The 13,935-nt window shown below is 43.7% G+C and overlaps 1 protein-coding gene across 2 annotated transcripts in view; it reads right to left on the minus strand.

Moving 5' to 3' along the window:
• The window catches only part of LOC135494968 (diacylglycerol kinase delta-like), a 782,762-nt gene that overhangs the window by 342,544 nt on the left and 426,283 nt on the right, over window positions 1-13,935 (minus strand). The window lies entirely within an intron of this gene.

A 13,935-nucleotide genomic window follows, 5' to 3' on the forward strand; every position in this document is an offset into this window, starting at 1 on the left:
GTGAGTATAGGCCAAATTCCATTTTTACGCTGCTAAACTCAAATAATATTCGTTCTTGATTTCAAAACCGGGTATTTCTTATGCCCCCGTAGATCCGTTTGAACTTAAATAAAATCGGCAAACAGAAGATACACCTTTTACATATAGATTTCTGTTTTGTTAATACAATATCATTTTCTTATATTCTATCATGTTTTTTGTTGTTGCTTGATTCTGCAGGTCTGTACCCCGTCGACGAAAAATAAGAAAACTAAACCCGAAAGAAATGAGCATCGGGCTTCAACGAAAAACCGAGTGCGTGATAAAGAATCCTCTCAATCAAAGAAGAAGAAGTATCAAGAGGGTCAGCAGCCCTCGCGCAGAAAATGTTCCTCGCCCGTTATACAAGTGCAGGGATTTGAATCCGCTTCTGATCGGGCGGGTGTAAGTGGGATGGCCACACCACAGGAAGTCGTCTCAAATACGTCGTTTGATACGGATCCACCCAGCACTAGCGATGATGATAGCAGCGAGCAGGGCGAGCGAGCAGACTTCAACAGTTTCTTATGCCAAGAGGCGGACGCTGCAGAGGAGGGGACCTTATTTCATCGTCTCCGGGCTCGTACTAACCTAGCACTATCCAAGGCTGAGCTCAACGTGACTCGGTTTCTTTCCAATCACTACTCATTTTTATATTCTAATCTAACAAGTGAAACGGGACGGGCTAATTTTAGGGAATATTTTCACGCAGGCTTTGAACATTTTATTGACCTAATTTTAGAAAAAGAAGTTCAACACAAGGTTTTCGTACGCTCTTCAGAGTACGCGAAACGCGTCAATAAGGCCCAGTGCCTAGAAAGCGAGTACGCCCGAAAACAAGAGGCTATCGCTCTTGGCGAAAAGGCAACACAATTCATGGATGAGGCCCTAATAAAAGTTAAAGAATTTCGCACAATTGTGCACTCGGCAGTAGAAGACTATACCAAAGACATAAACTATACAATGTTAGATAGGGCCGCGTTTGATGCGGAGGTTCAGTCCGCAAAAGATCTGACCAAAAAGATTTTTGCTCCCGTACTCAAAACTCAACGAGTTTACGAGAATGAAGGGGAAAAAGGGCAATGTTTTGGGTGCGCCGAGAGAGAACTTAAATTTAAAAGTAATGATAAGATCCTCGGGAAATGCCTGTTTGTTTCTCGGTTGCCACGAGAACTAAGGCAGCTTGAAATATTCCCTAAAACCGAGAAAGAACGTGAGAATGAGGTTCGTCTTCAGCGAGAGAAAACCGATTTAAACGGTTCGGAGCAGGGCGTCCGAAAACCAACCTTGCCCGGTAAAATCACGACTGGAGGTAAGCGGTCGATGATCGGCAGCAAGAACATCAAATGACTATCATCAAAAACGGGCTCATGGTTGGAAACCGAATTGGCTTCGGGTTTACTCCGGAAATATCCCTTTCATCCGAGCAGGGTGGCTTCGCCCGTTACCCGAAAAATTGGCCCCAAGATTTTTAGGAAATACGCCTCGTTAGATCAGATACAAACTGTAAGAAGATCTGTTTTCCAATTCGATCGAGTGCTGCATTCTGCGGCCAAAACATTAAACTTTAAGATTCCACAGTTTGTGGAGGAAAACTTTAAATGAGGCGCTCACGTATATTAGGCCTACATGAAACTTCACTAAATGTTAGATTTTTTTCAGCGGACCTCCCATTTGCTAATGGGAATTTACTTGGTACGTTCAATAAATGAATAAGAACGAAATACTCCTCCCATTTATTTGATAGTTGTGGTTAATTTTTTTTTTTTTGCATGAGAACCGGGTTGTTATAGTTTTTGCTCTACAAGAGATGACCCACGTTGGATGTTGTTTAGTACGGAACTATAGTAGTAAATAGTTATATGAGGATGCGTCTTGCTGCCAGGAAGCAAAAGTCTGATTGTAGGAATCCTGTTAAATTAAGTAAATTAACAGAGGTTTACGCTCTGCATCAAGAGTCACCCAGCTTATTCCCTCCAAAGACGCGAATCCGGTACGGCGAGAAACGCTTTGGTCACGCGGCGGCGGCGGTGGCGCTGTATTGTGGAATAGCCTGCCTGCAGTTATACGTCTCTCTTTAAAAAGGCGGGTTAAGCGTCAGCTTTTCCGAGAGCATTTTCAAATTGATAACTTCTTCTCAGTGGTAAAACGCCTTTGAATCATTCTTCTGAAAAGGGCGCTTTAAAAATAAGGTATATACATTATGTACGCGGTACACCCATACAGTCATACTGTTAGCTCTAGCTGTTTATCGTCTGCTCGAAGCTAAACCTGTCTCTCTTATTTTTGCAGCAAGATGCTCTACTGCGCACTCCTTGACGACCAATCGTCGGTTAGTGAGTTGGAGGCGCGCAGGGCGGAAGACTCCGCTAACGACTGGTGCGGAGAAGAGCTAACGAAAACGGATGCCTTGCGGAGTGCCATTTCTTTCCGGCACAGGGAATACGTGGAGTATCTTCTCGACGAGGAGTCTATCCACAATTCCCTGGCCCCGCGAGGATCCTGCTCTGCCATTCTATTTCAACTCGTTTCGGGGGGGTGGACGAGTTGGTAGCTTTATTTTGTCGTAGAGTGCGGGAGGCGCAAATCGACGTCAACTTCAATGCTACGGCCGTTTATCCCATATTTTCTGCGTATTCGAGAAAAAGTATTCTCCTGCAGACGATTCTCTTTGGGGGTCCCGAGACTTTCAAAATCCTACTGGACTACGGGGCGGACCCCAAATCGTCTGTCGTAATCGGGGTGTTGGAATTTATCCTCCTCCCCGACACGGATTTTAAGGAATATTTTCTCTCGGAAACCAGCCGCAGGATCGACTCTGTCGTGTTCAATTTTATTCACAGACGGCATATGCAACCGATGAAAATACGAGAAAGCATGATTTTTCGGCTCTTGAAATTTGACGATTTTATGCTTTCGATAGATAAAGAATCTGCTTTATCTATCCAAAATTTACTTAAAATTTGTTTTGAGAGGCTACCCAGTGAGCTTTTCGCAGCGCTGTTTAGCTTGAAGCGCCTGGTGAAGAATCGTAGCGAGTCGCCCTCAAGTCTTCTCGATTCTCCATCAGGAATCGACTGCAGCAGTTGCATCCTGCTGATCAGCTGATACCCACCAGCGCTGCGGAACAGCTGGGGTTGCCTCTCTATCTCAGAGATTTTTTATTACATAAGTTGATTCCGGCCCGGCCCTTTGAAGTAGTTAGTTTGAAATTATTGTATAAGCGTTGATAGAACCTTTTTCGTAGTAGATCGAATAGAAAATAATAATATTGTCTAGAATAATTTTAAAAGCCCCGTAATCTATTCGATTCTTCGGTTTGCTCACAGCCGGGGTGGTGGTGTCGAATCCCGGGGTGGTGTAGAATCGTATTATGAACATTTTTATCTTCATCAGAACTGAACAACAGTTGTATTTAATATATAATAATTTGATAGTGCCCAGTCAGGGACACATCATTTTCGCTGGGCGAACTATAGCAACGTAGCAGCGTCAAGGGCGCAACAACAAAAAAAGCCCTTTGTGAATACAGCGACTTGCCGTCTTTTGAGAGTCGCATCTCGGAAAATTAAGCAAGAAATATTATGGCCGCCAGAAACGACCCACATAATGTCACTAATGTAGGCTTTGTGGTCTTGCCATCAAATACACCGGTAGCGGCTGGATTCCCTCAGAATAAAGCCAACAAGTTTGTTGTTCGGCTGCCGAAGCCCATAGATGTCAGCTTAATCCCGACGAAGTCGAAGTTGCATTGGTGGAAATTACATTCCCGCACAGCTGGACAGTGCCATTTCCCGCTCAACGTTGCGAATACAAGGTTGCCGTAGCGGACATAAGACAACCGCTTATACCGGCGACGACATTGACAGCCTGCCTCCCGGCCGGGCTACCCGTGCAGGATTACGGAACCGTAGGAGATTTAATTCAAGGCTTAAACGAGAGGCAACCCCGCCTTGAGAACATACCGAATAGAATATGGGCCGGAAAATTCCGCCTGACAGCAACCGGGTTCGTGCAGCTAATTCTATTGGAGGGCGAGGCCGTAGAAATATCTACACATTTAGCCGAAGCGTTGGGTTTTTCTCGAACCAAATTTTTTTTTAGCGAAGGAACGGTGGCCACGACATAGGGACCCTTTGCCGAAGACAAATTGGTGGTTGGGGGCAAACGCAACGACCGTCGCGTTCTAAACGAAGCAAAGGAACTACCGCTAGGCGGACAAAGGACGCACCCTCGACCGAAGGACAAGGGCAAATACAAGAGGCGGCTGCGAGTCCTTCGACCGACGAGGCTCCGGTGAGCCCGGCCCGCTTGGTCACCGATAATCTGCCGCTCAACCAGGCGAAGCGATACTTGATCAAGGGAGACCGCAAGCCAAACTTGGAATTCAATGCGTACAACCTGTTCATCTACTCATCCATCGTCAAATCAACACCCGTGGGTGATGTATACACCCCACTTTTGCGGAGCGTGCCCGTGGATCTGCGGAATCGAGAAAAAGCAACTGAGCCACGCTTTCGTGCGGCCGTGATACCTTCCACTGAATGGGTCGTTTTTCAATGAAATCGATTTGGAAATACGCCACGAGACAGGTGAACCGGTCAAATTTCAGTGGGGGAAGGTACTTTGCACGCTCCACTTCAGACACAGGCGAGCCGACAACTAATTTTGAGGAGAAAACATTAGGTTGAATTCTGTTAATAGTAGGCGGAATTACTAGTAGTTAGTATGTTGTACTAGCAGTGTAATGAGGGCGCTGTCAACGTTAAAACGGCAGTTTTTCAACTCGAAATTATCATCCTCAAAACAGTCTTGTGAATAGCATGCGCGCGAGAAAGGGACACGGGAGGCGGGAGGTATCATGTTTCGTCTGGAGAACATTTTTGGCCCAAAGAAAGAAGCGCACCCGTTAATAGTAAATCAACTCAAGAAGATACTAGTCTCGAAGGGATCCGGGGCCCAAGCCTTTAAATATCACGTCGAACTGCGGGTGTTTTTCTCCAAATTGGTTCCGATGGCCCCCGGCCCCGGGGAAGACAACACCACAACCGAATTTGTGGAACATACGGCCGAACCGTGGTTTCGTACACAGGTGAGGAGCTTGCTCGCAGAACAAGGAATTGACGAACTGGTTACATCGCAGTTGGAAGAGATCTCTGGGAAAGTTGACGCCTATCATTACGAAGGTTCCGGATGGACTTTTGATCGAGTGGTAAGTCTTTGTCTGTATCTATCGGCATTCACTCCATTTCGCGGGGGCGGGCAGGCCTCGTGTGGTGACGCCAGACACTGTGGGTTGCCTCGAGATCTGCTCGGAAAGAGAGCCTGTGTCAGCCCCCCAAAATCAAAGGAGGACGTGTGTTTTCGCGACCGCTTATTGCTTTTTGAAAACGGGCGCAGTTGGAGTAGACCCCCGCCTCGATATAAACTTGAGGCTTGGTACACGAAGAGTAACATGAATTTTTCTGGCTTGAGCTTCCTGACGCCGTTAGCCCAAATGGCGTTTTTCGAGAGAAACAATCCGTCTCTTGTCCTGAGCGTTTTTGGAATCACCGCTTCAAAACGACCCAACAAGACTCCCCCGATTCGAATCTACTATTTGAGTAAGAATTTACCCAGTCAGCCGAGGGAGGGACAGTGTGTGGACTTGCTGCTGTTTCGAAATCACTACTTTCTTATCTCGAGTTTGACTCGCCTTTTAGACAGCGGCGTCACTCAGAGGAGGAAATATGTCTGCCGCACTTGTTTTTGTATGTTCGCGACAGAAGACCGCCGGGGCGAGCACTGGCGCAGTTGCTGCTCCCAGAAGCCTCAACTTTACCAAACCCCGAAAAAGGCATCTACTGTCCAATTTTGCCAGTTTGAAAAAATGACAATGGCCAGATTTGTGATATACTATGACTTTGAAACAATGCAAATCCCCTGTCCAGAAGACGATTCCCGAAGGCGGCACGTACCAATTGCCGTGGCCGCAATCAGGATATGTAACCCAAATAGGACATACAACTCATCCCTGTATCACCGGGTCGGGGCGGATTGCGTAGAAAGATTTCTCGATTGGCTAGACGTTCAAAGCGAAGAGATCCAACTCATAAATGATACTCAAAACCTGCCTTTAAAAATGACCCCCGAAGACTGGCTTCGTTTTCGCCAACAAACGTGTTGTGAAATGTGCGGGGCGGATTTCGCAGGATTCACTTCCCCCCTCAAAGATCATTGTCACCTTTCTGGAAAATACCGTTACGCCTTGTGTAACCGTTGTAACTTCACTTACGCGAGCGAAAAAACAACAATGGTGCCTTGTTTTGCTCACGGAGCCATACGATTCGACCAGCATCTTTTGATCAAAGCCATAGCGCGACGAAATGAAGAACGCCGGGCGCCACCCCCTCGGATTTTACCAAGAAACACTGAGCACTACTTGGCCGTATTTGACAGGGAAATAGTATTTCAAGATTCATTTGAATTCATGAAAGCTGCCTTGAGCTCGATTGCGGAATCCATGAAGAATGCCAAGAGCACCGTTGGAGGGTCCAACGCCAAGAATCCAACCGTGTTCCCGCTCTTATGGGAATATGTCAGAGGCAACACCGAGCAATACGAGCTCTTGAGTAGAAAAGGTGTGTTCTGTTACGACTTCCTAGACGGGGAAGATAAACTCAAACTCGATAAACTCCCTTCAAAAGAGGTGTTTTATGATTCTCTTCGTGAAGTAAGCGTCACGGAGGCCGAATATAAACACGCGGAGCGGGTGTGGAGGGCTGCGGCTTGCCAAAATCTGAAAGATTACCTACTGGTCTATCTGATAACGGACGTGCTCCTCTTGGCGGATTGTTTTGAGAAATTCCGCGATTTGTCTTTGGGTCATTTCCAAATGGATACGGCCAAGTTTTTGACACTGCCACACTTTGCCTTCCACGCCATGCTGAAGCGCACGCATGATGTATTACACGATCTAGAAATGGTGCAGTGGGTGAAACGGGGTGTCAGAGGGGGTGTCGCCTCCATCATGCTACGCCACGCCGAGGCCAATATCCCCGAAATGGGCCGGAACTACAGACCCGAGGAGCCTCGGCAAGAAATCATGGCGCTCGATTGCACTAATTTATACGGACACGCCCTGAGCAAAAACTTGCCCGAGAAAAACTATCGTTGGTTGAGCAAGAACGAGATCAGCAAATTAAACGTTACAGAAATTCCAGACGACGCGAGAACGGGTTTTATCCTGAGCGTAGATCTCACTTACCCGGCAGAACTACACAAAAGGCACACCGTGTATCCTCTCGCTCCACACAAAGTGGCGATTCCTCCGGCCCATTGGTCGGATTACACTTATGAATTGGGACTCAGACTAGGCGAGGCATCGTTCTTTAAATCTGGTCAAGAAAAACTGGTGCCCGATCTGACTGAGAAGCGGGACTACGTAGTGCACTATAAAAATTTAAAATACTACCTCAAGTGCGGCATGCGGTTGCGACGCATTCGTCGTGTACTGGCCTTTGAACAGAGATGCTGGATGCATTATTTTGTAGACTTTATAACCAGCAAGCGTTCAAAGGCGGTCTCCGATTTTGAAAGCAGCTTTTGGAAGCTGATCCTGAACAGTATCTTTGGCAGACTCTTAATCGACAAAACCAAACACGTCAACATGAAGCTAGTCAGCAATGAGGCAGCTTTCAAAAAGTTATCGAGTAAACCGAATTTCAAATCCGTCACGTTCTACGATAAAACACTAGTAGGGGTACAGTCTACACCCGCATCCGTTGAGCTGAACAGTCCAGTGGTGGCTGGGTTCACCGTATTGGAGTTGAGTAAGGGGCCGTCTCCAAATTGATTTCGTTTCAAACGCGTTTAAAACGTATCTAAGATCGTTTGAAATTCGTTTGAAATGTGAACAATAAAAACGCACCCAAACGATCTTGAAACGTTTGTAAAACGATTGTCAAACGCTGGCCTGACCGTTTATTTCCCGTTTGAAAGCGAACGCAATTTCGTTTCACCCTAAACGAACTTCGTTTGAAAAGCGATTGACGAGCGTTTAGAAAAGCGTTTCGTTTTCGTTTCGTCAAAAACGGCATTGCGCCATTTGTCAGCAAACGCGTTCCAAACGCTTTTCGTTTTCTTTCAAATAGTTTCCGTGAAAAAGAAATATATTCCTGCCGCTTGTGTTCAAACGAATTCCAAATGGCTGGAGTTATCGTAAAAAGTCATGAAAATGGCGACCTGTGCAAAACGAACGGTGATTTTTTTCTGCTTCGATTCTAAAATATGTGGACAACAGTGCTCTTGGATGCCCATTCAGTGACCACATTACGTTTGCTTTTCAAGGGTTAAACACTATTTCTTTGTTAGAAAAATGTAAAAAGATACGGTGGGGTGCTTTTACTGACGTATTCATTTTGGTCGGGACGAATGACTGTGCTGCCAGCGGGCCCGGATTCTCGACGAAGGAAATTTGTGATCGCATTTATGTACGTTTTCCAGCTAGCAGTCATCATGGTAGTGTTAGGCCTGCATTGATGTGGAAGGAACATGGAGCTAGTAAAGTTTGGCCATAAGTTTTATATGACGTAAAGTCCTTTTTAAATCAAATGATGAAGAAGCAATCATTGAACTTATGCAAAATATTGTAAACATTGGAAGACATATGGATAGACAACTTCAAGTATAAAATTGCTTCATTAGGTTGCTTGTTTCGAAGAAGAGGTTGATAGGGTTTTGAAATAGCGCTTTATGGTCTCTGTAATATTGCTTTCATAAAATAGTATGTCATGTTTGTGTGCTGCACCAAATTCGTGTGTGACAGTTTCGACTATTCCTCCGAGGAACATGGATGACAAAGCGTGGTTGAAGGCAAAGCAGAACAACAAGGCTATCAAGGCATTGAAGATGACGTATGCAGTAGAGGTATTTTGTTTCAAAAGAACCCACGGACCACTTCATGAACACCACATAAACATCCTTCAACTTGTCTGAAGTTTTCTGTGGTGTTTCAGAGGTGTTTTGAAGGGTGTTTTCTGAGGTGTTTTAGGGATTATTTTTAGTAGAGTTCTAATACACGGCAATCCCCACAATGACGTCATCGATATTACCATGAATATTGATGTTACGGCTTTTTTTCATCGCCCTGAACTCTATAACGTAATCATCTTTTGCAGACGTATTTGATTTTTGCTGATTATAGGCCCCAGATTCTGATCATTTCGGTGCTTTTGAAGCACTTTTTGGCTTTGATTTTTAACATCACCGGCCGGCGAGGCCGGGATTTTGTCAATCACGCATACATTAGCATGTATCAAGCTCCGCCCCCGTTATGTTAACGTCATCCTCATGGCCGATCCCGCGAGCTGTCGAGTATGTTGAGCGAAGAAAACGGAGAACTGTGTGACGGTTGAAAGTAGGAATCAGAACTAAGAGCCGTAAATGCTTATCGATGAACTATCATGCCCATCTGACTGTTTGAATGATTAATGAGCGTGTTATTTTGAGAAAGGAGCGAGCGAATATGTCCGGAAATAGATCATTCGCGAAACGGTATAGCGAATAGACAGGGAGATCACTACACTACTTCCTTTTGCAATGTTGAGCAGATTCGTAAAATCGCCATACCCACGTATGAATGGCTGTGGAGCAACTCGTCACCCCCTGGTGATGGACACAAATTTGCTGAAAGCAAATTTCACAGTTCTAGTTCAATACTTTAGTAATGCAGTGAAGACATGATGCTTTTTCTACCTTCCCAAAAGCAAAATAATGTCACAACCTGCCATACGCATTTCCAACAAAACAATACAACCCAGCTATAATAAACATACTAACCAACACAAAATCGACAATATCTTCAGATTTATTACGATTCACCACTGATCAATTCACAATTAAAACCCTAAAATCTTACAATATATAAATACTCTTCACCATTACAAAAAGATTTTAGGTCTACAATTCAAATAACAACCATCATAATCACCACAAACACATAAAAACACCCATGTCTAGTCTTCACTTGTACCAAAACTGCTGACAATTTCCAGAACCGTGTCCAGCTGCCCTGCACACCTGGCAGAACGAATATGGATAACGAACAACCACATCTTCAACTTTAGATGTACGAGCCCCCGGTAGCTTGAGAGTAATCTTCACAAGCTGCGTCAACACCTTACTTCCTTCCAAAGATGGGTGCAATCCATCATTGCGGCTCACCAAATCTGCTTTTGCTGGCCTTTCATCCTGGCTGCTATCTTTCTGCGGGTCTTTCTGCCCACGGCCTCTACAGAAAACACGCTGAAATCATAACACACAATTATTAATTATATACCATGCACATAACATTACAGCTACGAATACTAATATGAACCGGCTCTATTACACTTGCAAAACTTATGTTCATCACAAATCAAACACTAAACCTGCACGCCATGAGTATCTCCGCTATTAATAGTAATAACATCCTCACAAAAATCCACTTACACAAACATTGCATATCTTCACTGCATACGTCATATGTAGGCTGATATATTTTTTTGATTCCTCTGAGAGTCTTTTCATCCGTGAAAGGAATGAATACTCCATCAGTCGAACCGAGTTGAAATTTCAACAGAACAGAAAAAGACTTTAGTGATAGCCAATAGACAGTCAAGCCTAAGAAGTTTCCAGACTTGGCAGCTCCTGTACAAATGTAAAATGATGATTAAATTGGTTTCACATGTACCAAATACAAACTTTTCTTGTATCTTTTTTTGATGAAATGTAGTGTACTTTTTTTCCCTTTAAGTAACACTGACAGAGGCCCATGCGTGCCTATCAATCAAGGAGCGGGTTGACAAGACTGAGAATAGTGTTGTACTGGTATTGATTATAATTCTATTTTTATGCCAATATCGATGATTTGACGCAGACTTTGTGTCAAAATATTGAAAATAAGGATAACATACTGACATAGTCAACCAAAATATCAAAGTGTAAATGGGTGTGCGCATGCTACAATCCAGCCTTTCGTTCCAGTTAATACATTTTAAATGTATTTTTAAAAAAAGAGCATTCAGAATTATGAAATATCAATGCACTACCAGAAGCCCACAGAAGCCTTAAGACCTCACGAAGCTGACCAGATAAATGTGCAAATTCATTTCATTATTCTAAATATAATTGTTAAATTGATGCAGCTTGTTTAGAAAGTGGCAGCTCAGTTTCCCTTTAAGTGACACTGACAGAGGAACATGCGTGCCTATCAATCAACGGGCGGGCTGACTAGACTGAGAGTGAGAATAGTATTGTACCGGTATTGATTATAATTCTATTTTATATGCCAATATCGATGATTTGACGCAGACTTTGTGCCAAAATATTAAAAATAAAGAACAAATACCGGTATTAATAATATTTTCAAACTATCTAAAAATTAGCATTCGGAGTTATGAAATATCCATGCACTACCAGAAGCCTACAGAAGCCTTAAGACCTCACGAAGCTGACCAGATAAATGTACACATTCATTTCATTACCCATTCTAAATATAACTCCTAAATTGAAGCAGCTTCATATAGATGGTGGCAGCGCAGTCCCCTTTAAGTGACAGAGGCCCATGCACGTGCCCATCAATCATGGGGCGGCCTGACAAGCCCGGGTATAGTGTTGTATTGATTACAATTCTATTTTATATGCCAATATCGGTGATTTGACGTAGACTTTGTGTCAAAATATTCAAAATAAGGATGACATAGTGAACCAAAATAACAAAGTGTAAATGTTGTGTGCTGCAATCCAGCCTTCCGGTCGAGTTAATACATTTTTTTTTAAATATCAATTTCAAAAGAATGAGCATTCAGAAAATGAAATCTTCATGCACTACCAGAAGCCTACAGAAGCCATAAGACCTCACGAAGCTGACCAGATAAATGTGCACGTTAATTTCATTATTCTAAACATAGCCTTCTCTTGATTTGATAATGAAATCATGAAAACAGCTTGCATTTCCGGTAGGCATCTTCAATGGTGGCAGAAGGAAGTGTGAACACAATTTATGAAACCAAGTATAAATACAGTACGGTAGATGGTTGGTATATCAAAGTTCGAAGAGAGCATTTTAGTATAGCAATTAGCATTACATTATAAAATCAAACCTACCTTTTTCTGCACCTGGTAGGCCTATGTCATTGACATCACCGGGATCCATCATGCTGAACACAAACCTGAAATAATTGGTGGTGGAGATGGGGTTTAAATACATGTACGATCGTTTAAATCTTAAATGCATTGGGGAATGCCGGGGAGAATACAGTCACCCAAAAAATAATCAGGGGGTATCGGTATCACCCAGCATCACAACGCCCTCAAAAAATTTATCTTGTTGTTGTCGGTTGGATTAAAATTCTAACATTTATACGCATGTAGTCACTTTACCAAACGCTACTTCAGTCTGTTAACGTCATTAAGTAGGCCTAGGTCATTTGGTTGGTAATAAAGAGTGGGTAAGTTCGAAACTTTAATAGTCATATACCAAGGCAATACGGCCACCGCGCTGACGATGTTATTATATTTGTTTTGCAGCTTGATATTGGCAGGACTCATTCAAATGGGAGAGCCAAGAGTACCATGTACCAATATAGGGAATGGCTAGGACAGGCTATAGTGACTACTAGTATAGCCTACATGTGCAGTTACACAACGGCAAGTCTTGGAGGCAGGAATGATTCTGCCCATACATACATGTCATGTCTGGGCCGACCGCAAGATCGATGTGCGCGAATCGGTACTAATTTAATTCTAGTCATAGACCTAGGCCTACTTGATACAAGCCTAACTACTTGAAATGAGAATTTAGGATTGATATTCAACACATGCGATCGGCCCTGATGTCGCAGGACTGTGAACAGATAGGCCTATAAAAGCACATTTATAGGCCGAGTACTAAAAACAGTGATACGGTAGCAATTAGAAGCAAATTTCTCTAGATGCAACTGTTGAATCTCAATTAGACTTACCGATAAAGATCGAAAATAACAAAGATAAATGGGCAAAATACACATCCGTCTTTCAAGATATAAATCAATGAAAGAATGAAACAAGAGCATCGCATGCGCATTTCGTGCACATTTCGTTTGAAACGAAGTACGTTTCAAGTTCGTTTGATAGTGCGTTTTCCGTTCGTTTGAAGCGAATTACGTTTCCAGTTCGTTTGAAACGAAGTGCGTTCGACAATCGTTTCGTCTGAAACGAAGTGCGTTTGACAATCGTCTGACGTGCGTTTGAGATCCGTTTAGTACGATCGTTTGGAAATCGTTTGGCAAGCGTTCTGATCGGACGTGTTCGTTTGGGAGCGTTTCGAAATTTTCGTCTGGGGTGTGCGTTTGATTTCAAACGCTTTTCAAACGGCTGATAAACAGACGATTTTCGTTTGAATTTCGTTTTAGAATAAACGCTTTTTGCCCGTTTCAAACGCGTTTGAAACTAAATCAATTTGGAGACGGCCCCTAAACTCCACATGTACAAGTTTCACTACAACTTCGTCCTGCCCGTGCTCGGCGGCCCAGAAAACTGCCAACTCTTGATGACTGACACTGATAGTCTCGTGTATCTGGTGAAAAACATCGAGCCAAAGGTTATCTTCTCCTCGGTTGCGCCACAGTATTTCAATTTTTCAAATTTCCCCCGGGGGCGCACCAGTTGTACAGTGAGGTCAATAAAAAAATCAAGGGCACATTTAAAATAGAATACCCGGGAGAATCCATAGTTGCCTTCGTGGGGGTTCGCGCAAAAATGTACTGCTTCAAATTTCTATCCGAGGGCAGGGAAGCAAAAGCCAAGGGCATCCCGAGAGCGGCATTACAAAAGTTACATTTTGAAAATTATCACAATGCGCTGTTTGAACCAGAAAAGCCCCAGAGGTGCCATTTCAAGGCTATTCGCTCGATCAAG

This window comes from Lineus longissimus, chromosome 10, assembly GCF_910592395.1.
Source record: "Lineus longissimus chromosome 10, tnLinLong1.2, whole genome shotgun sequence".
In the NCBI taxonomy this organism is placed as follows: Eukaryota; Metazoa; Nemertea; class Pilidiophora; order Heteronemertea; family Lineidae; genus Lineus; species Lineus longissimus.